At 37.8% G+C, this 27,822-nt stretch overlaps 1 protein-coding gene and 1 pseudogene across 4 annotated transcripts in view; one reads left to right on the top strand and one right to left on the bottom strand.

Annotated features, from left to right (window-relative positions):
- The window catches only part of DENND5B (DENN domain containing 5B), a 153,878-nt gene that overhangs the window by 105,315 nt on the left and 20,741 nt on the right, over nt 1-27,822 (bottom strand). The gene's annotated exons all lie outside the window — the stretch shown is intronic.
- On the top strand, nt 224-27,306 carry LOC148093884 (small nuclear ribonucleoprotein E pseudogene; annotated as a pseudogene).

Here is a 27,822-nt window from a genome sequence, read left to right as displayed (position 1 = left end):
ACTGCCTTTCTGATTCTGAGTACCTCATAGAAGGAGAATCATACCGTATCCTTTTGTGACTGGCTTATTTCACTTAGCATAATGTTCTCAAAGTGTATCCATGTTGTAGCATACTGAAAATTTTTCTTCCTTTTTCAAGCTGAATAAATATTCCATTGCATGTCTAAACCACATTGTGCTTATCCATTCCTGTACCGGTGAACACCTGGGCTGCTCCCACGTTATGAACACCGTGAATGAGGCTGCTGTGAACACTACTATACAAATCTCTCTTCAAGACTCCGCTTTCAGTTCTTCTGGGTATGTACCCAGAAGTGGAACTGCTGGGTCACATGGTAATTCTATTTTTAATTTTTTGAGGAACCACCATGCTGTTTTTTTCCACCGCAACTGTACCATTTTATATTCCCACCAACACTGAGCAAGGGTTCCAGTTTTTCCACATCTCCACCAACATCTGCTGTTTTCTATTCTTTCCATAGTAGCCATCCTAGTTAATGGGTTTGAGGTGCTTCTAGGATGAGTTTTAAAGGCCTTTCCATTTTGTATAAATGAACAAAAATCCAACAATTTCAGACTTTGTTCAATTATATAAAAATAATCGGTAAACTATGATTTAGGAAACTGTTACACAGAAACACTTTTTGCCCCAAGATTAAACTTATTTATTCACCAGAACACAATATTACTGGTGGTGAAGAGACTTTCAAAATTCTGTATTGTCAACCAACAAATACATTCAGTTCTTGCTAGGAGCTTAACCAAGCATATTCTTGGGAAGGCAATAATTCAAGCTGGCAGAGAGACAATTATATCACAAAAGAGAGGCTTACGCAGTATATTTTTATATAATTTAAATATATGCATTAAAGCCACACTCAGAAAAATAAGGATTATGCTTATTTTTCATGTAGAAGCATGTGTGAAAACTAGGTGCAAGGTTAGCCTTATTTCTTGTGCAGTATTCCTGACCTTGCATCTTTTGATGGCAGTGACTAAAATGTATCACCTATTTCTATTCATTTCCTGTAATGATGTACAACATAATTTCTGTTAGTGTATCTCACGCCTAAAAGGTGTTGGGCTCAAGCCATGAAGCAACTTTGGCCTTTTTTATTTTGTGCACTTCTTTGTTAATTTGATCTTTCATTGCAGGTGATCTTAGCCACTTTTCAGTTCTTTGGTTGGAGAAAAATACACCATTTGTGTTCTTCGGGAGCCCGATAAAATAAGTGATTACCACCACCATTTGCCTACTCAAGAGCTGGCTACTGGTCTGTATATTATTTCAGTTCTTTCCTTTGCCTCTTGTGGAACTCATCCTTCACTGTGCCTTTCCATCTCATGCTGTCCTCTCTGTATTTGCTTTTCTTTCCCCTTTTCCTTTCCTACCTCTCCTTACCCTCAGCTATTTACTTTGCCCCTGCAGGCTGGTGGAGTGGGGAGTGGGGGTGGAGCTCCTTCCCTCAATCCAGCCTTGTTTGTGCTGTTGGGGTGAAAAGCCAGGGTTCACAGGAGAGGGTGTGAGGGCAGGCTCTGTGGTGGGAGCAGTACTGAGAAGAGAGGCAGGGAAAAGGAGCCTGGTAACTGAAGCTTGGAGAGTCAGACCTCCTAGGTTCAGGTTCTCTCATTACATAGTTCATCTTACCTCCTCTCCTAGACTCGAGGTACCTCTACCAGAAATCACTCTATAAACGCATAAAACCCAATGCAAATGTTTCAGAAAATGACACTGCATAAATGAATAATTCATAACATGCTAGACTTAAATAATCTTTAAAAGATTATGCAGTCCAGCCACCCTCCTCCATTCACAGCAAGCAAATCTTTCAAGTTTTAATCAGGCTTTTAGTACAATATACTACCTTCCCTTCTCAAACAAACTTAAAATCGCCTGAATTCCACTCTCACTGCATCGCACTCAACTGGCATAGCTCGTTTTCTATTTTTTTAATCCATTTTGCTTCATGCTGTGCTAATTTAACCTCGTCTTGGTAAACAAGAAAATGGTCCGCATCTGACAGGCTCTAGCTGCAGCCACTGCAGCTGGCCTGTGTGCAAACCAATTTTGTTCACTCTTTATCCTGGCAGGGAGTCCTGCCCTAGAATTGTTTTGGGATTAATCAGCATTAAACCTGTGTCAGAAAGGTTGCTGAGAGCAGGCACAGAGCAAGGCCGGGGAACAAGGCTGTTCAGGAGAGGGATTAGGCCGAGCGCAGCAGCTGTGTACAAACCTCAGCATTTTGCTCATGACAAGCTGGGGCCCAGCTTCTTTTCTGTGCCTTGGCACTTCTCTGAAAATGACTTGGAAAGAGGACTGGGAGAAAAGATATGCACCAAATTTGTTTCTGAGATGATGGGTGCTTGGTGGCTAGCCAGAGAACGTTACTTAGATGGTAGCAAAATGGGAAAGAAAGAAGTGCATCCTTTGCCACTCACTGTAGCTGAAAACACTGTGGCTTTCCTTTGGGATCTATGGAGTTATATGATTTTCTACAGGACGAACCTGAGGTACAAGAAACAGAAGACATGCCAAACAAGATCCAGAGTCGATACAAACAACTCTAACTTTGTCTAAAAACTTTGTTAAAGAATAAATTCCTCAACATCAAATGATCAAATATTGAGAGGTTTTTGGTTTTTCTTTTTTAGTCACCTGCTGGATTCAGTCTACATCTTTCAGTGTCTCACATTCACTTTGCATAGAACTTGAATGAGAATGAAGTTATACTCAATCTTTCAATCCTGTTAGCTAGACAAACACTGTTTAATAACTTTAAAAGTACCTGCCAAAGAAGGCCCCTAGGCTTCCCTAAATACTGTCAGATCTGTAGGGCTCGTACAGAAGCCAAAAAAGGACTGTCCATGTGGTCTGACCACAATAATTCTTTTTTTAAAAAAATGTGTCTTTATTGATTTCAGAGAGAGGAAGGGAGGGGGGAGAGAGAGAGAGAGAGAGAGAGAGACAGACAGACAGAAACATCAATGATGACAGAGAGTCACTGATCAACTGCTTCCTACACACCCCCTGCTGGGGATCGAGCCCGAAGCCCAGGCATATGCCCTGACTGGGAATTGAACCACAATCTCCTGGATCTGGGGCTGATGTTCAACCGCTGAGCCACTCCAGCCCGGCCTGATTTCAAAAATTCTTGAATATATGGTTGCTTTTTGTGAGTGTGCTCATATAACTCTCATTAAATGATTAGCAAGTCAGTAACTGTAACAAATGTGCATGTAGAGGGTGAGTTTTTAATAATAGCTTTATTAAGGTATATTTTACATACCTTGACATTCACCCTTTAAAGTACACAATTTGGTGGTTTTTAGTATATTTACAGAGTAGTACAACCATCATCACTACCCAATTTTAAAACATTTCATCACCCCCAAAGGAAACCCTGTACCCATTAGACAGATTATTTGATACAGCAGCCGTCTCTATTCTCTAGGAGTGTTTGTTACCTGTACTGGCATTTCTTGACCTTGGTCAACTGGAACATGGCAAAAAAAATTTTTGGAGCATTCAGACAACACCTCAAAGTCTCAAAAAATGTTTTTCAAACAAACTTTTTCTCTAGTTCAATCTTATCCATGCAGGAGCTTGGAAAGTTTCACTGCAAAAATAATTTATTTGCAGAAGAGTGAATAAACATTATCAACTTACGGATTTCAAAACACACTGTGACCTCATCTGCAAAAGCCAGTTTCTTGCAAATATTCTGTTTTGAGGCTCTTATTAATAAAATTAGCTATAAGGTCCTATCAAACTTTTCAACCTGGTTTCCCAAAGATATGAAAACAATTTGGCATTACTGCAGTTTCAATTTTGCATTATTGCAGACATCTATTACAAATGAAAATGAAACACTTTTTAGTCAAACAGGTAGCACAAAAGTAAGGCAGGTAATTGCAGTGAAATGAATTTAGTCTGCAATGAAAAATATAATGTGAGCTATGTGTGTAATTTAAAATTTTCTAGTAGCCACATTTTAAAAATAGTAAAAAGAAACTGGAAATTTAATTGTAATGATATATTGTATTTAACCCAATGTATCCAAAATATTGCTTCAACTTGTATCAATATACAAAAATTGTACTGAGATACTAAGTCTCTAAATCTGGTATTTTACACCTACAGCACAACTCATTTTGGAACAGTCAAGTTTCAAGTGCCAAGTACTGGGGGGCTAAGTGGCTCCAATACTGAGCAATACAGCTTCAGATTACTGAAGTTTCTTTTTCAATTCATCATAAGGAATTGCCTTAGTTTAGATACTCATCATCTCTTGCCCAAATTATTCCAGTGACTCCTAACCAGTCTCCGTCAATCCAGCCTCTATACTGCAGCCAAAGTCACCTTCTTAATATGCTAATAAGCTAGTTTGATCATTACAATTCCCTGCATGAGATCCTTCAACGGTTCCTATCCTTACGGCATTCAAATTCATTAGTTAATAATATAAAACTTATATTTGGCCCTTGACTACCTCTCCAGTTCTACTTCCTACTTTTTCTCTTCTCTCCCATGTTGGCTGTAGTAAATTACTGTCATATTCTTACCCCTTTCTGCGTTTACAAGTGTTTTCCCACAGTTTAAGACATTCTCCCCTCAATCCTTGCCAATTTAACAAACATCTGCTCCTATATCTTCGGTGTTACATTCTCTGTGAAACTTCCCACATTTCCTGCCAGGGAAAGTTAGATGCACTCCTCTAAACTCCCTTTTACAGCATCTATCACATTGTGCAGCAGAGTCCAATTTTCTGAGGGTTTGGTTCTAACATGATCAGGTCAGGCTAAAATCAGAATCCAATTACCTTTGGAAATTTCTTACAAAAGCATGGCCATATTGGGAACTAAAATTTGCTGTACTCTGCAGTCCTAAATGCACCTTCCTCTGGGAATTGGGCAGATCTCCATTTCATAGGTAAGGGAAATTCAAAGAAGTTATGACTGGTATGAAATTTTAATTACTAAGGTTGCTAACATTATTCTTAGTGTTAGTGTATTCCATAATCAGCAGGAACTCCTTTCCAACTCCTCCCCCCAGAATAATCATTGGGGTACTATATCTAAGGTATTTTCCTCTTTTATCTTCTTGCTTCTGTTCTATCCCATTAAGATAAATGCTGGAATGATCAATTCTTCTGGTCAGTGTTTCTTTTTCCTCACAGATGTTTCCTCCCTCTCCCATCCCCCCACCCCTTTTTAGGTTAAGGGAGGTGGTAGTTATTTCTTGAGACTGTTGTAGGTGTTTGAGGGAGAGTGGAGCAAAAATTTTTAAAACATCTTTAAGTCTCTAATAACTACTATATCTGTTCAGTTCTTAGGTGATCCCAGTAAAGCACCCATGACAAAAATATCTGAATGCTTCTCTATTTTGAGGAGGAGGGAGCAGGGATTGCATGCAGCCTGCAACGTCCAGTTTACTGAGGGTGAGCTCAGCCCTTAGAACAACATGTGTATCAGTCATTCTGCAGGTGTGGAAAAGCAACAGCAGAGGCTAACGGATGGCCACAGTCTCTACTGCCAGGGAAATGGCTGTTCTCAGGTCTGCAAGGAATCTGTGAAAGTCCCAAGCCTTGGGGTACAAGGGACCAATTGGGTAGATTCCCTGAGGATGCTTACCATCCCTACAAGAGGAAAGGTTAAGATACAAGTGAACTATTCTTGCAATTTTGAAGGACTTAGGGGGCTGGCAAGAGGCAAGAAGGAGGTTGTTAGACCATCCTGCTGCTGACCAGACACAGGCACTTAGGTGGGAATGCAGCGGCCCCAGCGTACCATTCCAACAAAGACACATTGTTTCTGAGTTATTTAATGTTTGGACATCTTATCAGTCTGTTTTGCAATAACTGTATTGTTCTTCATTCCCATGAAAATAAACTCTTCCTTTAAAAAGCATATGAGGAGGTCTGGCAAGGTGGCTCAGTTGGTTGGAGCAGCATCCCGTACATCAAAAGGTAGCGGGTTCGATTCCCAGTCAGGGCACATACCTAGGTTGCTGGTTCAATCCACCGTCGGGGTGCGTATGGGAGGCAACTGACTGATGTTCTCTCTCTCTCTTCCTTTCTCTCTCTAAAATCAATAAAAACATATCCTCGGGTGAGGATTTAAAAAAAAGTATATGAGAAGTTGTATAAATTATGAATGTACTAAATGCCACTAAATTTACACTGTAAAATGGTCTATGGTTAACTTTATGTTTATGTGAATTTTTGCCTCAATTTTTAAAAATAAAGTGTATGATGAGAAAAATACTGCAGGGTCACCAAGGCCATTATATTTTCCTTCGCTGTGTGCACATGACTCACCTGGTCCTACAAGTTTGCCCAGGAATAGATCCTGAATCCTAAGGCTGCTGTGATGGGCTCCGAGAGAAGAGATTATAACGTCAGAATACTTAGCTCCTAGGATGTGATTAAGCTCATTTTGTTCATCAGTAAAGTGGCATCATAACATTCTTTCCAGCATATTAAAGGAAATGAATCCTAATTAACATCTGTAATAGCTCAGTAAGCCTCCATGTTGTCTTTTAAGTGAAAACTGCTCAGCCTTTTTTTAATCTCCAATTTTGTATCGTGTCAGAAACACTGGTGGCAGAATGTATGTGGTAAGGAATAAACGAGTGCATGGAATAAAAAAGAGCTGGAAAGATGCTTAGCAATAAACACAGGACTAACTTTTAAATTATGTGTTTTTAATGAAGTTACCTTTTATTGGGAAATTCTAAGCATCTACTCCCCTGTGGTAAAATGTTACCAAAAATAGCCACCAAAAATTCTTGCCTTTCCCGTATGTGCACACTGCTTCCTCCGCCAACAGGAGGGCTTATTTCCCTCCCCTTGTCTCTGAGCTGGTCCAGAGATGTGCTTTATCCAGTTGCGTGTGACAGCAGTGTCGCTGTGCCAATTCTGGACCTGGTCCTTAAGAGTCCGGGCAGCTCCTGTTTTTTCTTAGAACCCAGCTACCATTTAAAGAAGCTTTGGCTAAACTATTAATAATGAGACAACATGGAGAAGCAGGGAGAAGCCTGCCTGGCTCCTAGTCAGCAAGGCCTCCCAAGTCAAGGGGGAGAAACCATCCTGGACATCTAGCCACATTTGTGACCCTAGTGAACACCACATGAAGCGGAGTGACTGCCTAGCTGACCCAGGGAGCTGTAAGAAATAATAAACCACTGGGGAATTAAGCTGCTGTGGAGTAGTTTTTTACACAGCAAGAAGTAACTGATAAATCCCACGTGGCCCTTAACTGATTTTCTTCTAGAATCCTAGATTTAGAACTGGAATTAAATTTCTGCCAATAATAAAATGACCAATCACTTTTATCCCCAACGAATCTTGAAACCTCTCAACTGAAACAGTACTTTTTTAATTTTCAAAACCAAAAATCCTTGTATCTGACAAAGGATTTGTCACCATAATGAAGAATTCCTATAAATCAATAACAAAAAAACACAAACAACCCATTTTTTAATGGAGAAAAGATCTGAACAAGAGAATAAATATGACATATACAAATAGCCAATAAGCAAATGAAACGGTACTTAACATCATTAGTCATCAGATCAGATACAAATTAAAACTACATGAGACACCACCTCACATCCACTAGGCTGATCAAAATTAAAAAGACTTACAATACCAATAACAAGTGTTGGTGAGGACATGGGCCTACTGAAATTCTTATACATTGTTGTTGGGAGTGTGAAATGGTAAAACCAAATAAGGAAACTGTCAGGCAGTTTCTTATAAAATTAAACATATATCTAACTCCTAACATCTACAATTCTCCTTAGAAAGCATATATTCACAAGATGCTTTGTACAAGAACGTCAGCTTTATTCATAATAGCAAAAAACTGTAAACTCAAATGCCCACCAAAAAGCAAAAGGATACACAAATTGTGGTACATTCATTCAATGGAACACAACTGAGTAATAAAAAAACAACCAACTTTTGTTGTGTTGATGCACAAAACAACATGAATGAACCTTAGTCATACTTTACTGAGTGAAAGAAGCCAAACAAAAGGTTCTATATGAAGTTCAAGAACAAATCTATGGTTCTTTCAGCTGGAACCACCATCTCCCAGAAATTTGTCAAAATGACCAACACAGAGGGAAACAGGGAGGTACCTGCTATATGTTCTCTAGGCCTTTTAGAAAATACAGAATTGTTCCTTTGGGCACATATGTGTGAATAGATAAGAAAGGTGATATTGTAGACATCAAGGGAATGGGCACTGTTCAAAAAGAAATGCTTCACAGACATTACCATGGCAAAACTGGAGGAAGTCCACCTGAAGAAAGCAGAGGAAGTACATGAGCAACTAAGTTTTTTTGAAATTTGGCAAAGAGGAAAATTATTTTTATAGCTATGTATCATAAGCTTGGGATAAATAAATAGAGCATCATTAATTAAGCCCTGTTGACATAGCAAGAATAAATTAACAAGGTAGTTTAATAACCTTGGTATCTGAACCAAAACATTTTTCGTTTATGAACTTTTTGTAAAACAAAAAATAATTCCTCAAAAGGGTGCTTGGTTTTTTAAGGACTCAAGAGATTTTCCAGCCTTTTAACAAATATTTATTGTAAAGGTTATATGAATAAGATATTCTGCTACGAGCTATAAGAGATATGAGGCAGCAAAGACCCAAAGATCCATGCCTGTATAGTACTATCTCATAGTTACATTTCACAGAACTTATTATAATATGCATATTCATTACATATCATATGCAGAAGTGTAATGACTAATGCACTCAGCAAATTCAACAAACATTATGTACTATCAGCAATCTGATGCCAGATTAATTCACACAACCATCTGTACCCACTAATGAATGAAGCAGGCAATTAGAACTTTTCAAATCTATCAAGTTATCAAACACCAACTCATCAAAAATTCTGGACTATGAGAATACCATTAAAAATTTTTTTTTTACTGCAATACAATACAATATTTGCTTTCTACCAAACTTAAAAATTAAATGAGGTAAGAAATTTTATTTCTCTTTAAGGCCATAGTACCTATAGAACTTATATGACAACTGATAAAGAATATTAATGCTATGGAAGACTGAAATAAAAGGTTACTATTCATAGGACCTAGATTAGAATGAATTTTAGAGTTTGTCTAGACAGACTGATCTCACATCTCAGACAAAAATTTGTATTTTTACATCCCTAAAATAAGTCATTAAACTTCTGTTCCAGTGACTCATGAAATAACACACTCTATTTTTTTAATGATCTTAATAATTTAAAAAAATTGTAAAGATGCAATCTGCTTTCCTATAACATATTCTCAACTCCCAGTTTGACTCTCTATAGCTATGAGGTCCACATTCTCATCTACTTGACCAGACCTCAAATTTTCAGAACTGGCTGATATATTCAATTCACTGATTTCCTCTTCTAAGGAAGTATCATACTCTGTTCATTTTACCATTTCTCAAGAAACAATAAAGAACCTTCACCATCCTGTTCTATATTCCCTGGATTCAGTAATTTTTAAAAATGCAGTGAGCACCTACTGCCTGCCAGGTATTAGTATTCTGTATCATAGGTACTAGAGACACAGCAGCAAATAAAACACATGTGGTCTCTGACTCACAGAACTAACACTTAGGGGATGTGGTCTAGTTAATCAATGTATATCTTAAAACCTATCACCCCAGTTCAGCACACTATGAACAGAGCAGAATCATTCTGAACACTGCATGTAACTAATGCAACCTAGGAGTCACACTAAACATTTTTTTGGACAACCTGGTGATATTACTGAGTTATACTGAGCTTGCAGTCAATTCCTTTTTTATAGGGAATATATAATTATAGGCCAAGTACATACTAGGAACTATGTATATAACAACAACAGAATATACCCCTGACCTCAAAGACCATGAAACTCCAAAAGGGAGACCAACAAGTAGACAATTACATAGCAGTGAGGTAACTGTCATAAAAGAGGTATCTACACAGTGCATGGAGAACACAGACTACTTAAATTTGGAATATATAGTAGAAGCTTTCCTAAGCATCTCTTTAACTAATAACCTGGGCTGAACTAATGTTTCCTGTCTCTCCAGTAAAACACAATGGCCCGGCTGGCATGGCTCCGTGGTTGAGCGTCAGCCTATGAATCAGGAGGTCATGGTCCAATTCCTGGTCAGGGCACATGCCCTTGTTGCAGGCTCGATCCCCAGTAGGGGTGTGTGCAGAAAGCAGCCGATCAATGACTCTCTCATTATTGACGTTTCTCTCTCTCTCCCTTTCCCTTCCTCTCTCTGAAATCAATTAAAAAACAAAAAAGCGCAATGGCTGGTGTCCACCATTGGCCAGAAATGGTCACGGTCAGTAGCACTTCTGCTTCTGCTACCTGAATTTGCTTGCTATAGACCATTCCCAACCTGTTTATGCAGTTGTATGTGACACTGAATTCATAATCTAATTATTAAATAAACCTATGAAATATGATTGTGAAGAGTTGTAATTTCTATGAAAATGAAGCTAAATATGTGTTTAGGCAAGTTGCTAAAAAATAAAAAATAAAAAACAAAACAGCCGTCCAATTAGATACAGAAAGAGTAAAAATTAGGGTAGAAAATCATAAAATTCTAAAAGGATTTTACACTCAGATTTCTTTGAAATTTGCTTTAAATTCTCACTCCACTAAAGAAATGGAAACTAAAAATCATAGATGATTGCATTACAAGCGGGGTTTACATAAGAAACACCATTAAATATTATAGTCAGCAGATCCTTATTCAAAGGAAAAGCCTTGTTCCTAAAACAAAAGATTTATGAAACACAGAAATGTACTATGTTTTAAGAGAAAATGTTTAAAATATGCATGCAACTTTTCTTTATAGTTTACCAGACTTTTATCAGATTAATTGGTACCAACTACATTGGAAAAAAAGGACTTCACCTACAACAGTCCCAAAAAGAGAACCACAGATGCCAAGAGGGATTTCAGGCTGCTGCTGTGTTAAGGGGCAATTAAGGATTAAAATTTATTATATTTTTTTAATCCTCACCTGAGGATATTTTTTCCGTTGCTTCTCAGAGAGAGTGGGAGGGAGAAGGAGAGAGAGAAACATCAATGTGAGAGAAATATATCGACTGGTTGCCTCCCACATGCACCCCGACAGGGGCTTGGGGCTGAACCTGCAACCGAGGTGCGTGCCCTTGGCCGGAATCGAACCTGGAACCCTTCAGCCCATGGGCCAACACTCTAACCACTGAGCCAAACCAGCTACGGCGAGGATTAAAATTTAAGTCGGAAAAGGTGAAGGCCAAAAGGGGGTGTGACCCAAGCCAAAAAAATTAGCAACAGCATGAATGAAGTAGACCTGTTTCTGTTTACTGAATCCTGAAATGCTGGGATAAAAACAGCTTTTAACAAGACTTTCTTATTGGTACAAAATCATTCCTACCAATAAATAAGCTGCACGAAAAACAAGGAGCTTGTCTGTTTCTGCTCACTGGTCCACTCCTCTCACTTAATGGGGCCTAGAATGCCTGGAATGAAGTAAGCCCTCAGTAATTCTTATTTAACTTTGGATGAATCTATCCAATGAGCTAGCCACAACACTCTCTGACATTTACAAAAGATGGAATATCTTTGAAATTTGAGCAATGTAAGCTTAAGATAAGCAAAGGACAGTGTGAGTTGACCCATCAAAAAATAAACTTAGAGGCCTACACAGTTTTCCAGCGTCCTTTCTCATTCCCTTCCTCTGGGGACCCCACTCTCTAATTTTACTGATTGTCTCACCATTTCTCAGGCCCACCCCCAGTTCTCTTAGGCTGAAGTACTCCCTTCCCTTTTCCTTTCTTCATATATTAAAATTCTATGCCTCAGAAGAATATATACAAATAGCTAATAAGCATATGAAAAGATGCTCAAAATCATTAGTCATCAGGGAAATGCAAAACAAAACCACAATGAAGCCCTGGCCAGGGAGCTCAATTGGGTATAGAGCATGGTCCAAATACGCCAAGGTTGTGGGTTCAATCCCCCATCAGCACATACAAGAATCAGCCAATGAATGCATAAATAAGCAGAACAACAAAAATTCATGTCTCTCTCTCTCAAAATCAAGAAATAAATTTAAAAATTAAAAACAACAAAAAACCCACACACACAATGAGATGCCACTTCACACTCACAAGGATTAACTTAAAATGAAAAAAGAAGAAAAAAACAAACACCAGTAACTAATGTATGGAACCTTCATACACTGTCAAATGGTATAGCTGCCCTGGAAAACAGTTTCACAATTCCTCAATGCAACTCCACTCCCAATTTCAATACCCAAGAGTACTGAAAATATATATACCCACACAAAAACCTGTGCATGAATATTCACAGCAGCATTATTCCTAATAGCCAAAAACTGGAAACAGCCATATGTCCTTCAACTAATGAATGGAAAAACCAAAATGTAGTATTTTCATACAGTGGGATCATATCTGGCAATAAAAAGGAATGAAGAATGGCATGTACTACAACATGCATGAACTTTAAAAATATTATGCTAAGTGAAAGAAGTCGGGCACATACTGCATGATCCCATTTATATGAAATGTCAAGAGTAGGCAAATCTACAGAGATAGAAAAGTTAGTCCTTGTAGTTGCCAGGGACTGAAGGAAGGAGAGAATAGGGAGTCAACACAGTTACAGGGTTTCGTTTTGGGGATGATGAAAATGTTCTAAAGTTGATAGTTGTGGTGGTTTCACAACTCTGAATATACTAAAAGCCACAGAAATCGTTCACTTTAAATGGTATGTTTGCTATGTGTAGGGTATGTAAACTATATCTCAAGCTGTTTTTAAAAGTTCTGCACGTACTTTAAGGGCAGATTCAAATGTGATCCTCCCCCGTTTCTCACCTCCCCCAGTCAAAATGAATCATGTCCTCTATGCGGTCAGACCAGTTGTTACTAGACTGTTACATATTATCTATATTTGAACCCATGCTACTGAATGGGAAAAAGCTTCTTATTCTTCTTTGCATCCATGTTCCCATTACCTAGCACAGTGCCTTACACACAATAGGTACTCAATATATATTTTTACTGGACCACAGAATCAATTACCCTCAAAGACTGATGTAGGCAGATAATATGAATGAAATAAAATTTATTTTGTAAAATTTACCTATGAAAAAGATGCAAATGGTTAAGCGTTATTCTAGAATTCACCTCTTTAAATGATAATATGGATGGGGTGGGAAGTTCTGATGGCAGAAGAGAATGGACTAGACATACTCTGCATCTAACCCAGAAAATATGTCAGATCCTATAATCTTCTTGTCTAAAGTTCAACTGTGTGTAGCCCCACGGAAACTTCATTTCTTGGATATGACCTTTCCTCCTTTCTTTCCTTTTGATTCAAACTGGCCTCATCCAGCACCTGGACTCACCCGCCTCCTCTTCCCTTGTACAACCACTCCCTTCATCATTAAGCCCTAAGGACAATGAAGTTCTGGTTGTCATCAAATAATCTTAGAAAACAAAGCCTCTGGTCTATCGACCACAGAGAGAGAATTTTGGTCAAACTAGATATAACATCTATGCCTCAGTTGTGTTTCAGCTCCAGGCCCCAAGAAGCGGAGAAACCAGACAAAGTGACGCCATGGCTGACATCAGGACCAGGTGCACTGATCAGCTACCCTCTACCCTAGCACTGACCACTCGGTAGAGACCATGGCCCTAACTCCCTTAGTCACCATAATTAGTGATTTTTCCCCTATATGACCCATCCCTTGGAAGCCATCATGGAGCCAGGTCTTTGAGCTCACCTGTGACTCCAGGCATGGATTACTTCCTGAAAGTAAACCGTTACTTTCTCTGCTGCAAGCTCCTGTTCATGTCTTATTGGGCTTTGCTGCATGCAGTCAAACGGACTCCTTTAGTCCAGTAACACATGCCCTGTGGCTACATAATTCTAGTGCTACAGAGTTTTACTATGTTTCTTTCCCTTAGAAACAGTCTCTTGCTCAAACAATGCACAAGTTGCAAGTGTTTTACACAAGTTAGTACTCCTAGGAAAGATTTATAATATTTTAGGAGTCAGTCTCCACAGATTAGAGGACACTAAAGAGACATAATCAAATGCAGTGTGATATCCTGGAGAGGCCAGTGAAACAGGAAAAGGACAGTAGTGGGAAAATTAGTGTACAGTTTAGTTAGCAGTATTATTCCAATGTTAATTTCTTAGTTTTGATAAATGTACCATGGCTACATGGCATGTTAACATCTGGAGAGCTAGGTAAAGGGTATATAAGAACTCCATACTGTCTTCGGAACTTTTCTGCAAATCTAAAGTTATTTCAAAACAAAGTGTGTTTTTTTACTGTTTTCCTTTTTCAAGTATACTCTCTAATGTACTGAAATGTTATTAACAAATGAATCTAGCAGGAAGGGTTTATGGTTGTTTATTATACTACTCTTTCAACTTTTCTGTAGATTTGATATTTTTCAAAAGCCCAGGAAGCCAAGTTAAGATCAGATGCACCTGGCGGGGCATGGCTCAGCAGTTGACCATCAACCTAGGATCCAGGAGATCACTGTTCAATTCCCAGTCAGGGCACATGCCCGGGTTGTGGGCTTGATCCCCAATAGGGGGCATGCAGGAGGCAGCCGATCAATGATGACTCTCTCATCATTGATGTTTCTCTCTCTCTCCCCCTCTGCCTTCCTCTCTCTGAAATCAAAAAAGATATATTTTAAAAAAAAAACAAAGACCAGATGGGTAGAAGGAATGCAAAGGTGTCACCACCCCTCTACTCCCTACTCAAACACACAGAGGTAGCTGATTTTATTGCCCTTTTATCTGCTTGCTTAAACTACTGACCCACAAATGCAGCTGATCAAGATTTGACCGCTTATAGGACCTTCCTAGAGTGGCAATAATGAACAGTCCCATCGTGCCCTCACAGCTCAGGTGCAACACAGTTACCAAGCAATGCACCTGGAAAATGAAGTTACCCCACCTGAAATGGAAAATTCCGCAATCTTGCCTTTTCCAAAAAGCCCGCCCTTTCAAGCAAGCCCACTTTGTCCCCAGCTTATAAAAGCAGCCAAGTAGAGCCAGCCCCTGAGCCAGTACAGAGGACTTTCCTTTCTTCTGTGCTGTCTCCCTTGTGCTCGAGTATAAACTTAATAAAATCTGTCTGGAAATTTCTCTGGGGTTTCCTCTTGATTTCTATCTTGGGGAACCCAAGAACCCCTTCCATCTTGGGGAACCCAAGAACCAATACTGGTAACAGTAGAAGTGGAATTATTGAGATGTAGTTGGATTCTGGATATATTTCAAAGGTTGAAGCAACAATTATTAACAGACTAAATGTGTGGAGTGTGACAGAAAGAGAGGAATCAGGAATAACACCAAGGCTTTTGAGAAATGGACTGACTTACTATCTCTGAAAATCAATGGAAAAAATATCCTTGGGTGAGGATTAACAAAAAAGGGAAAAATACTTCTGGACTACCCACGTGGGGACTATGAAGGTCTTGACCTAGACCTGACAGAGAATTATTTCGCTCAGGAATAGTTATAAAAGAACGTATAATAATGAAAAGTATAATAATGAAAAGTACAATGTTCAGTGAAAACACAAACACAGGATAAAAGAATATATAAAGTAGGAGGAAAACTATATAAAGCCACATTAAAAATTGAAATAAAAATAGTGAAATATTAACAATTTGTTGTGGCTGAGGATTATGCTTCTAGATATTTTATTTTTCTTTATTTTTAGTTTTCTTTAATAACCAGGCATTAATTTGTGCTTCTGAAATATTATTCTCAAATTATAAACTATACATATGAGCTACATAATTAATCTAGAAAGGTTAGCTTTATATTGGAGCATATTTGTTTATCCCATATCAAAATGCTATTTCCTAAACAGGATGTCATTCTATAACCATTTTCTGATCATTTCCCCAAATCCTTACCAAAACAAAGCTCTCTGAGCTATATATACTTTCTCCATTCTATTTGTTTTCAATTCCTCCCTGAAAAATATATACTTAGTTAGAATAAAATTTTTATTTCATAGAGTGTAAAACCATCACTCTGGATTTAAAACACTATAACCCCACATCTAAAAGACCCCTGGAGTAGTGGGAAACATTTGTTGTATATGCACTTCCTATATCCTATTTTAAGTATCTTCATCCTATTACAAATGGTAATATTTGATTGATACATTCTACAACAGCAACCAAAATCTATTTTGAGTTTACAGTTTGCAAGTGAATTTCCAAAAATATCACACATGTAACACATTTAAGATTAGTTGGCATAGACACATTTGCAATGTTTAACAGAAACAAACAGCCTAAGTCTCGCACATGGAGAATGGCAGCTCTGAGTTTCTCTTTTCAGCAAATGTGCTTCATTAGCCATTATGCTTTTTTCCTTCAAAGAGTTTCTTTCAGGTCACTGCCACCTTGCCTCCTATTAAACAAGTTAGTACTGAGAAACCAGTGTCTGAAGCAGAGAGAGAGAGAGAATAAATATACATATATGTAAATGCCTCAGTCTGTGACCCTGGCAGATTCACATTTGTTTTTGTTTGTGTCTTACATTTCTTTTCTTAAAAAATAGATTTTCAAATATACACCCAAGGACAGAAAATAAGAGAAAAGTATAATGATGTACCCATCACTCTGCTTCAACAATTATTGGTATTTTGTTATTCTTGTTTTAACTATTCCAACTTTTAAGGGACAGAGTACTGGAATTTTTTTTTTTTAATTGATTTCAGAGAGAGGAAGGGAGAGGGAGAGAAAGTTAGAAACATCAATGATGAAAGAAAATCATCTATCTGTTGCCTTCTGCATGCCCCCTACTCGGGATCGAGCCCACAATCTGGACATGTGCCCTGACCAGGAATCAAACCTTGACCTCCAGCATTCATGGGTCAACACTCAACTACTGGGCCACACAGGACAGGCTGCTGAAACACTGATGTGAGAGAGCCACACCAATTGGTTGCCTCCTGCATGTGCACGGACTGGGGTCAGGGATCAAGCCCGCAACTGAGGTACATGCCCTTGGCTGGAATCGAACCCAGGACCCTTCAGTCTGTGGGCCAATGCTCTAACCACTAAGACAAACTGGCTAGGGCTACTTCTTGCTATTCTGATTGTGATACCGGGGCCAGCAGCACTGGTATTACCCAGGAGCCTGTTAAAAATGCAGAATCTCAGGCCCAGCCCAGATCTACTGAACCAGACTCTGCATTTTAACAGGATCCGTAAGTCAAGTGTACAAAGCATGGCTGAGAAAACGGAGGCCTAGAGAGGTCAAGCAGCTCTCCCAGTAGCAGTAAAACCCAGAGTATGTGATTCTGAGAACAGGCTTTTTCCTTACATCACACACTGCCTCTCAACAAACCTGATTCCCATCATAAGACCCTCTTATACTTTCATGTCTTTCTGGAAACTAATTCAATTAACAAGTAAGTGAATTTCCCATATGACAACTTTTTTTAATTCATGAGAGCCTGACATTTTTCCAAGTACTATATTATATGGTGTAGTAGACCTGTAAATTAAACAAACCCCTTCTTTCTTTGGGTAAAAGGACAGACCTTTTCAGCAAGAGTACCTTCAGGAGGACCAATTTGATTAATTAATGGCTAAGTATTTTTTCAAAGGTCAGTACGACAGACTCCATATGCAGAGAATATATTGTTGGGTGCAGCTGAAAACTTGGGTCTTTTAGCACAGGATCAATAAACACCGTACTGAAAGCCAAGCTCATTTTCTAATTGTGGCTTCAGTAAGAAAGTTCAGAAATGAATTAAAATGTACCATCACTCCCATCAGCACTGATAACCAAGTCTTCTTGTTACACTAAAAAGGCACTGCATTTTTTTCTTATTTCTAAAAAAGAAATTATGATTTTTTTAAAGGAAAACTGCAAGTGAAACCTAAGATTATTAAAATTCACTTAAGAGGCTTCCATAAGGGGCCACTCATAATTTTCAGAAGAGAACTTTATGACACCTGGGAATTCCAGAAACTTTGCAGAACACTATTAAGAAACCTATTGTTTATGGAACAAAGAGATTCTGAATCTTTCAGTGGAATGTGTTTTCTTAACAAAATATACAGTGGAGGGTTAAAAAATGTCAAAACCAGTAATAATCCTTCAATACTGGTAGAAAAGCAAACCAGCACAGCCTTTATGCAGGGCAGTTTGGCAATATGCATTAAAAAATAAAACAGGCCCTGACTGGTTGGTTGGAGCATTATCTGGTGCACTGTAAGGTTGCCAGTTCTGTCCCCTGTGGAGGCAACCGTCAATGTTTCTTCTGTACATTGATATTTGTTTGTCTGTCCGTGTCTGTCTCTTTCTCTCCCTTCCCCCTCCCTTTCCCTCTCTCTAAAATCAGTAAAACATATCCTTGGGTGAGGATTAAAAGTAATAAAAAAATAAAATAAAATAAAATAAATAAAATAAAATAATAAAATAAAATAAAATAGGCAGGCTGCTTGACTCAGTAATTCCCCCTTAGGAATGTGATCTAAAGAAATAAATTTCAAATGTGTGCAAAGATTTTCCTACTAGAAAGGTCTGTGCAATACTGTTTATAATAAAGTTTCAAAACAACCTAAGATCCTATAGGAAGACAATATGTAAATAAATAAGGGTGCATCATAAAATATATGGTATTCTACTATTAAAAAGGTAATAGATCTAAAATGGAGTCATCTCCAAAATATACTGAAGTTTAAAAGTTTAAGATAGTATCTGTATATAGTGAAATCACATTATAATTATTAAGCTATATTAAATTAAAATATTTAAATCATATATTAAAGTTACTAATTACATATTAAATAAGTTACCTATTATATGTTGTATCTTCATGTGTATATAGAGAGAGATGATGTCCATAAAATATATCAGTAGCCTGGCTGGCGTCGCTCAGTGGTTGAGCGTCAACCCCATGAACCAGGAGGTCACAGTTTGATTCCCGGTCAGGGCACACGGCCGAGTTGCAGGCTCAATCCCCAGTAGGGGGTGTGCAGGAGGTAGCCGATCAATGACTCTCTCATCATTGATGTTTCTATCTCTCTCTCCCTCTCCTTTCTTCTCTCTGAAATCAATAAAAACATATTTTAAAAAATAAATAAAATAAAATGTATCAGTAGTTATGTCCCAACAGTTAGGTTGCTGTTCATTTTTACTTCTTTTATGTTTTCCTGTACTGCTTGAATTTTCCATAAAATCATGATATATTTACAACCAGTTTTAAAATAGAATTATATTCTTTTTTTAAAGCAAAAGTAGAAGTACAAATTCAAGGCTTACGATGAATAAGGAAGCTTAGTTATGGGGGAAAAACAATGATAGCGAAAAAAACCTACGACCTGCTTAGATATTTCAGGTTTTTTGTACAGTAGGAAAAAGGAGAAATGAGAAAAAGAACTGAAAAGGTGGGAACAATCTGTACCTACTAAAACCAGAGAGATAGCATGACTCTTTGCCACATTAAAAGCAGTATAGGGGGAAGCTGCTCTTAAGTCTACCAACCCCCAAACAAAACCAACCACATAGACTAGACCTAGGAGAGCTCACTGTCACAATAACAGCTCTAGTCATATTGACACAGAGCCCATTTTAAAGTAATGTGGAAGTATGTCACAGACCACAACATTTTAATGTTCTTTTCAGTAACTCCTCATAGAGGACAGTTCTAAATTTCCTTACATGTGATGTACCAATACGAATCAGAGCTCCCCTGCCTCTTTTTTTTCCTTTTTCTTTTTTTGGGGACTTGGAACAAAAGGCAATTGCACTGGTGACACTGCACAGTAACATGAACTCTCAGTGTTCCCATCAAAGATTACTGCAATGAAACCGAAAAACAGCAAAATACGAAAGCTGAATCCCAGCTTTCTAATATATGGAGACTTATTAGACCTCTAGGGTCCAAAGAAAGTTTTCCCTGGAACTTCTAAAATTTAGATGCAAGATCCAAATAACTTACATTCCTAGTCTTATAGTTTGTACTCAAGTGTCACAACTTTTATTTACAAGGTTTACTCTGACCTTAGAAATAAAATTGGGGCTTTCCTCAAAACTTCTCTGAACCCATTACTCCATCAATAAAACAAGAAAAATACTCACGCTGATGGAGAAAAACACACTTTGCACAGTACTCTAAATCAACTCCCTGCCCCTAAAGAACTGGCTTAATTAAAGCAGTAAAACCCAAACACAAATCAACCTAATGACTTTGCATCCATTAGCAATTGGAAGTTTATTTTAGTATTTAAAACTCTGTGGTTCTTCAAACTAGAAACCTCATAAATATAGTCTGATATTGATTTTTTTATTAACAAATGCAACTAACACAATTTCATCCCTCCTAAGGAGTGATTTAAGACTCTCCTGACTGCCGATCTATTCAGAATTATTGAAGCATTATCTGTATGGAGAGGAGAAAAGTATACCTGTCCCTTCAAATAGCAGTCATTCAATCGCCAAATGCACCTTAATTCAATAGTAAACACGTCATTTGAAACAACAGTCTTAACCACAGAAAAATACTCACAGAAAAATGAAAAACAAACTTTCTACCTTCCCAGTATTGGTAATCCTTATTACTAAAGGAAGGGGGGGAAATCAAGCCTCCAACCTATTTTAGTCAAATCTTTCCATTAGTAGAAGAAATGAACTGATGCCAAGTCAAGCTACTCTCCGTAAGTTACTTTCCCTTCACATATCAAATTCAAAGACAAGTCTAGGAATTGGGAACACAGCATGGAAGAAGAGAGGAGAAAGGAGGCCACAGTTTCCTAAGCCACATTATAGTTTAGAATCAGCTCCATTAATCTAATTGAAAGTACCAGCAAGGGTTTTCCATTAGCTAGATAAGCTACCTCCTATTATTCATTATGATATACTGCTTAAGCACATAAAGTTGCTAAAACACAAATATTTTGAATTATCTCAGACAAGGTGAAAAATTTTAAACTCTAGTAGGTCAAACAGTTAGTCATTTTCAAAATTTATAATATTAATATGTTGTTAGCAGTAAGGACAATTTTCTGCCTATATTTTGTTTCAACGTTCAACTTAACAAAAGGGAAATGGAAATGTAAGACTGATAGCATGTATTAAAATTTGTTTAGCAAATATATACTTTAAGTTTAATCAAGGAATTAAGAATTTCAAGCCCTGGCTGCATAGCTCAGTTGGTAGAGGATAGTTCCAATAAGCCAAGGTTGGGGGTTTGATCTCAGGTCAGGGCACATACAGAAATCAAACAATGAATGCATAAATAAGTGGAATAACAAAAACTGATGTTTCTCTCAAGTCAGTAAATTTAAAACAAAAATTTTTAATAATAAAAAAAAGAACTTCAATGAAACAGCAAAAGGAACAAAACCAAAAGATGTCTGTGAATCCACCAGGAAAAGTGTGAGCTATGTGTTCACTCTGACCCTGAGCTTACTACCAAATGAAAAATTTTAAAACTTATATAAGGGAAGAAAAGGGGGAAAGAAAAAAGAGATACTCTGAGTGCTGCTGCCCTCCTTCGTTACTACTCTATTCTTTACAAAATACTCAAAACGTCCCCCCTAAAATGTGTTAAATGTCTATACTGACCAGCCTTAACGTTAAGAGGATTATGAGCTATATTTGGCCCTTTTCCTCTTCTCCATCTACATGCTCTCTCGGTGACCTTATCCAGTCTTAAGAACTTAAAAAATGCATAATATATAATTCCAGCTCTGTCTTTTCTCCTAACTCCAAAGGCATACATCTAATCACTTTCTTGACTACGATATCTAATAGGCATCTCAAACTCAGCTTGTCCAAAAATGAATTCTGCAAGACCCCTCCTCCAACCTATGCAACCCGCATTCTTCCCCACTGAAATTGACAACTACGTTTTTCAACTTGCTCAAGTCAAAACCTTTGCAGTCGTGCTCGACTCCGCCCTTTCCCTCACATTCCATATTTGGTAATAAAACCCTATTGCTTCAATTTTCCAAATATATCCAGAAATGGATCACATCTCACTATCCATTCTGAGTTGCCACGATCTCTGACCTGGATTACCCTGAAATGGCTCCCCAGCTCCCTCGAAGTTAAAACCAAAGCCCTTTCAGTGCTACAAGGCCCTTTCATGATTGAGCCTCCTGTGACTCTTCTGCCCTCCCCTTCTGTTATTCTTCTTCCAGTTCACTCCCCCAGGCTCCTTAGGGTTAAGTCATCAGACAACCAACTGAGGCCCCACTGAGGGCTTTTGTCCATCCAGCCTGTTCTCTTAGCCTGAAAAGCACTTATCTCAAATATCTACTTGGCTAACTCCCTTACTTCCTTCTGTAAGCCTTTGTTCCAAGATCACTTTCTCTGACCACCCCTATTTAATATGGCAAACAGCCCTTTCCCCACAAAAAAAATTTTTTTTTACCCTTGGTGAACCCATCTCACATAGCAAAGACTGTGGAAGAAAGTACTAGAACTAGAGGGAATATATTCCCATGAGAAAGTGGAATAGGAGATTAGCTGAAACCTTCTGTCAAGACCCCAGTCATGTTGAAAAGAGAACTCTATGTGCAAACAGTAGAGAAAAGAGATCAGTTACCAAAAATTATTTATATTCAGAGGCCTTATCTGAGTAATAAATATACAGTTGTTACACACCAACGTTAAGAGCCTCAGGGGGAAAACAAAACAAAACAATTTAAAGCACAGAAAAGCATTTCCTTACCCACACATGGCAAAAGAGAAACAGCAAGGAAATATATCCCAGTTCCAGGTATATGCAAATAAATAATAATTTCTGCTCCATATACCTGTGCCAGTTTGTCTATAACAAAAGAGGATTACCTGAGATTTGATGCTCAGCTTTAACAAGAAGAAAAAAAGCTCATTTTGAAATCTGATTAGCTAAACCTGACTTCCTAAATTTATAGTTTCAGTTTTCAAAAAGGATACCTAAAACTCTAATCTGTTTAGGAAAACATAAAGAGACAAAGAGAAAAACTTGCCATTTCAAAGAGGAATGAAAATCAGCAATTTATTCAAACATGTAATGGCGTGTCTCACATCTTTCAGGCCTGTGATAGAAGCTGATAAGACCTCAAGAGGGTAGTGACTGCAGTCAAACTGAGGTACAAATACCAAACAAACAAGCTTTTTTTTTCTCTTTTCAATATATTTACCAGTTATGTTGATAATGGCTACCCATTCTGGAAGTTTTCCCACTCAATGTACCATGAGCATCTATTATGTGTATGGCACTGTACCACGTGCTGAGGGTTAGAAAGGTGAACAATTAGTTGTATTTATTGTTTCCTATGTACCCCAAACATTGCATATTCTCTCATTTATCAACCGATCAACTTCATGAGTTAAATGCATCCCTCCTTCAGAGATGATAAACCAAGGCTTAGAAAGTTTAAAAGGCAAAAATAGTAAGTGGCAGATATAATCTGTGGCACTGTAGGAACTCCAGAACCCATGCTCTTAACTACTGTACTAAATGGTTTCCCTCAAGTAACTTCAAGTCTAGAGGGCAGAAAGAGGTGCTTAGAAATAATGTTAATACAGGTGGCCAGCCCTACCTACTTAGTGCCCAAAAGTCTACCTGATAAATAAAAATGGCAAATTAAGTACCCAGAGGTAAAAAGTGCATACATTCTATACTACAGAATTACTCCCTAAAGGACAAATTTAATTTTAAATAAATAAATGGCTTGTAGTTGTGTATGATCTAGGTAATGATAGCAACTTTATAAGAAAAATAAAATAAATGAAAATGATAAAAGCAACTAACTGATCAATTCCCAGCTTTTTCCTTTCTACTCTAAAAAAGCTGCTCTGTAATACCTTAATTTAATTACTTCAGTGACAAGACTTCTAATTCTGTCCAACTCATCTCTTCTTAACACATGGGGACAGTCAGGTGACTTGTACTACAGCACAAAGCTAAAATACCACTTTAAATGTTTACCTAGAAAGTGTTTTTTTACAAATTCTGAATACTTATGTAGAAAAGGCTTCCTTCTGCGTCTAAGTAAAACTTCTTTTTGCACATTAGCCACACAAAGCTTCCTAAGACAGATGGGCAGCCTGCAAGGCCTTCAAATCCTTTGTTTAAAAGGTGGCAAATGGGTCCCACTGACCAATAAAGTCAGCCAGGTTTTCTGGGAAGCACTGACCCCAATAAAGCCATTATGTTTCTTCATCTTGCAAAACCAGAGCAGACAAAAGAGCCAAAGCTAAAAGGAGAGAAGCCGAAGGAAGATTAGACTTAAACATTAAAATCCATATCATAAAAATCTGACACAAACAGCCCCTATTCTTCAACACTACTACTGTCACAGTATAAATCTACAAAAATGAAAAGACTGGCTCCACTCTGTTTTTAAAATCTTAATCTATCACTCAACTAGGTAAAATCTCAGCAGTTGGTATGAACATAAACTGCCAGCCTCCTTTAAAAAAAAAAAAAAATTATCTTCCCAAGTAAAACAGGAAGCTAATGAAAGAAAATCAAATCTGAACGTTGAAGACTTTCCTAATAATGCAAAGTTTCTTCCTAAAAATAAAGTGGGAATAACTAGGTGAATTTCAAATTACTATCCAGTAAAAAAGTGGTCTCATGAACTTTGACATAAATTTATAAGACCAATTTTCAGAACTCTTGGTTCTGAATGCTAAATAATAATCCTAGTACTAGTCAATGATCTCAAGAAGTTAATTTTAAAATGTAAAAGTAAATAATCCTAGTACTAGTCAACGATCTCAAGAAGTTAATTTTAAAATGTAAAATGATATCCCTTTATCTACATATTAAATGATTTCAAGAAACCTCTGAGACATTAATGAGAAACTAGCAAATGCCTTTTAATTTTAGAAATAAAAAATTTTAAGTTTACTAATCTTATGCTCTCTAAATCAAAAATAAAATTTTCTTTAATGGAAATGAAGGGTACTGCTTAATGATCAGAAGAAATTCATAATTCAGAGATGTTTAAAGTATTATAGATACTTTAAAGGATAATGAACTGTAGTGGATTATTTTAGCCATTGTTTGTTCTCAAATCCTATAATGATTGGCCCCAGCCCTAGTTTGCAAAAGAATTTTTGAGTATACACAAACTTTTCCTTGTCTGTCTATCCTTTATTGATTACATCCACAGAAACAAGGAAACAAAACAAGGGCAATCCACTGCAACTCCAAATTGGCTCCTGGAAGATGAGAATATGTGAGGATCTAATGGAAACAAGGCAAGGACTGTTGGAGCCCATGAATATTTCAGAAGAATAATGAAAAAGTGTGCCAGATGGGTTCGCTTGCAGCTGGCTAACAACTAAATTTCTGACCAAAGCCAAATGCTTCCTTACATAATTTATCAAGCACTTTTCAGTTCCTTCCACTACCACCCTTTTCATTCTTTTATTCATTTTCCTTTTTTAAAGAGCAATACCACCATAACTTCTCTTTCAAAGTGGGACTTGTATAAATTTTTTTTTAAAGAACACCTGTGTTCCCCATACTGCTGAGTCTGAAACATGAATCCAGGTGTTAATACTGAAGCAAAAATGGGCAAAGGAAGTGCTACAAATGCCTAACCACACTTTGTAAAACAAAGTAGTTTAAAATAAACACTAATTGCCAAGGGTTACAACAGCATAAATACAAATCAACTCAGATTCTGAAGGCCCACTCTCCCCACAGCACACTGGTCTCTACCTACCTCTCCACTCATCTGCCAACATCCTACCTGATATTCCAGATACCAAAGCAGTTGAGTTCACCTGTATTCTCAAGTTCTTTTAGCAATGAAAATAATAATCCCATTAACACTTGAGAACCTACTATGTGCCAGGCAATATTCTAGGCATTTGACCAGCAAATCCCAAAAGGAGTTAGAGTGCTACCATTATTAGGTAAAGAGACTTTAAGTTACTTGCCTAAAGCAATCTGGTCTCAGAGCCTGCACTCACACTCGGTGACACTGCCTCTCTAAAACAGACCTGTATTATTTATTCAAGTACAGGACTGCTTCAAAACCCTGCACACTACTAGAATTTCAGTATACTCTATTTAAAATCATTGCTAAAGATTGTAAGTCCTAAATCAGAGGTTTATAAGCTTTAACATTGTGCCCCAGCCAGGTGGCTCAGTTGGTTGGAGCGTCGTCCTGCGTGCAAAAAACAAAAACATTGTGGGTTCAGTTCCTGGTTGGAGTGCATACAGGAGGCAATGATTTGAGTTTCTCTCTCTCTCTGTCTCTCTATCCCCTCCCCCTTCCTCTCTCTCTCTCAAATCAATAAACATATCCTTGGGTGGAGATAAAAAACAAAAGCTTTAACATTGCCAAAATCAGTGTGGTAGCTAGCCTCCGAGAAGGCTCTCAATGATCCCTACCTCCTGGTATTCACAGCCTTGTGGAGTGCCTTCTCACTGTGTACCAGGGTTGGTCTATGTGACCAACAGCATAGGGCAGAAATGACGGTGTGCCATTTCTGAGATTAGGTTATAAAAAAAAAAAATACGGTTTCCATCATGGCCCCTCCTCTACCCACACCCCTACCCTCTTCACTTGCTCTGAGGGAAGCCAGCAGCCATATCATTAGGACACATAGGTGGTCTATGTAGACACCCAAGTGCTAAGGAACAGGCTGCTAACAAACACAAGTGAGTTTGGAAGCCATTCTTTACCCATGGTCGGGCCAGGCCCTGAAATGACTGCAACCTTATGAGAGAAACACTGAGCCAGGGTCACTCAGCTAAGCTGCTCCTGGATTCCTGACCCTCAGAAAGTATGCAAGATAATAAATGCTGTTTTGAGCAATAAATTTTAAGATAATTTGTTCCACAGAAATAGTAAACTAATACAGTCAAGCAGCCCTACTGACAAGTGTATTTATAACAATGGCTTTAAAAGAAAGAGACTTCTGCCTGATCTCAGAAGTAGCTTTCTGAGCTAGCTAGGGGCTTAGTGTGGTCTTTGTCAGCTTCCACCATGGCCACCGTAGCCAGGACCAAAAAGTACAGCCCATCAACCTCACCTTCAGATACTTGCAGAATAGATCTCTGATTCAGGTGTGGCTTTACAAGCAAGTGAGTATGTGGATAGAGGGCTGTATTATTGGTTTTAATGAGTATATGAACCTAATATTAGATGATGCAGAAGACATTCATTCTAAAACAAAGTCAAGAAAACAAGTAGGTTGGATTGTGCTAAAAAGAGATAATATTACTCTGCTCCAAAGTGTCTCCAACCAGAAATGATTAATGAAGTGAGAAATTGTTGAGAAGCAATACAGTTTGTGTTTTTTAGGTGTCCTTTGTCGGAAGTATAGTTCTTAAACATTTATTCATATTGTTTTGATTACCCTTATGTCATTACCAGATGACAATAAATGCTGTGGGATTGTTTTTATTAAAAAAGAAAAAAAAGAGCCTTCTAAGATTTTTGTATTTCCAAGCTGGAATAACATTCATGCTTTTAATAATTACTTACTTTCTCAAAATCTATGTCAATATAACTTCTAAAATGTTAGAAGCACACATAAGGCCCTGGCGAGGTAGCTCAGTTGGCTAGAGTCTCCTCCCGATATGCCAAAGTTGCAGGTTCAATCCCCAATTAGGGCACACACAAGAATCAACCAATGGATGCATAGATGGGTGGAACAACAAACTGATGTTTCTCTCTCTCTCCTCTCCCCTTCCTTTCTCTAAAAAAGAAAATCCATAAAAATAAAAAAGAATTTTTTAAAAAGCACACATAAGATTTACTTCTTGATT

Source organism: Miniopterus natalensis, chromosome 2, assembly GCF_054644295.1.
Source record: "Miniopterus natalensis isolate mMinNat1 chromosome 2, mMinNat1.hap1, whole genome shotgun sequence".
Taxonomy (NCBI): Eukaryota; Metazoa; Chordata; class Mammalia; order Chiroptera; family Miniopteridae; genus Miniopterus; species Miniopterus natalensis.
This window is presented reverse-complemented; position numbering and strand designations above follow the sequence as displayed.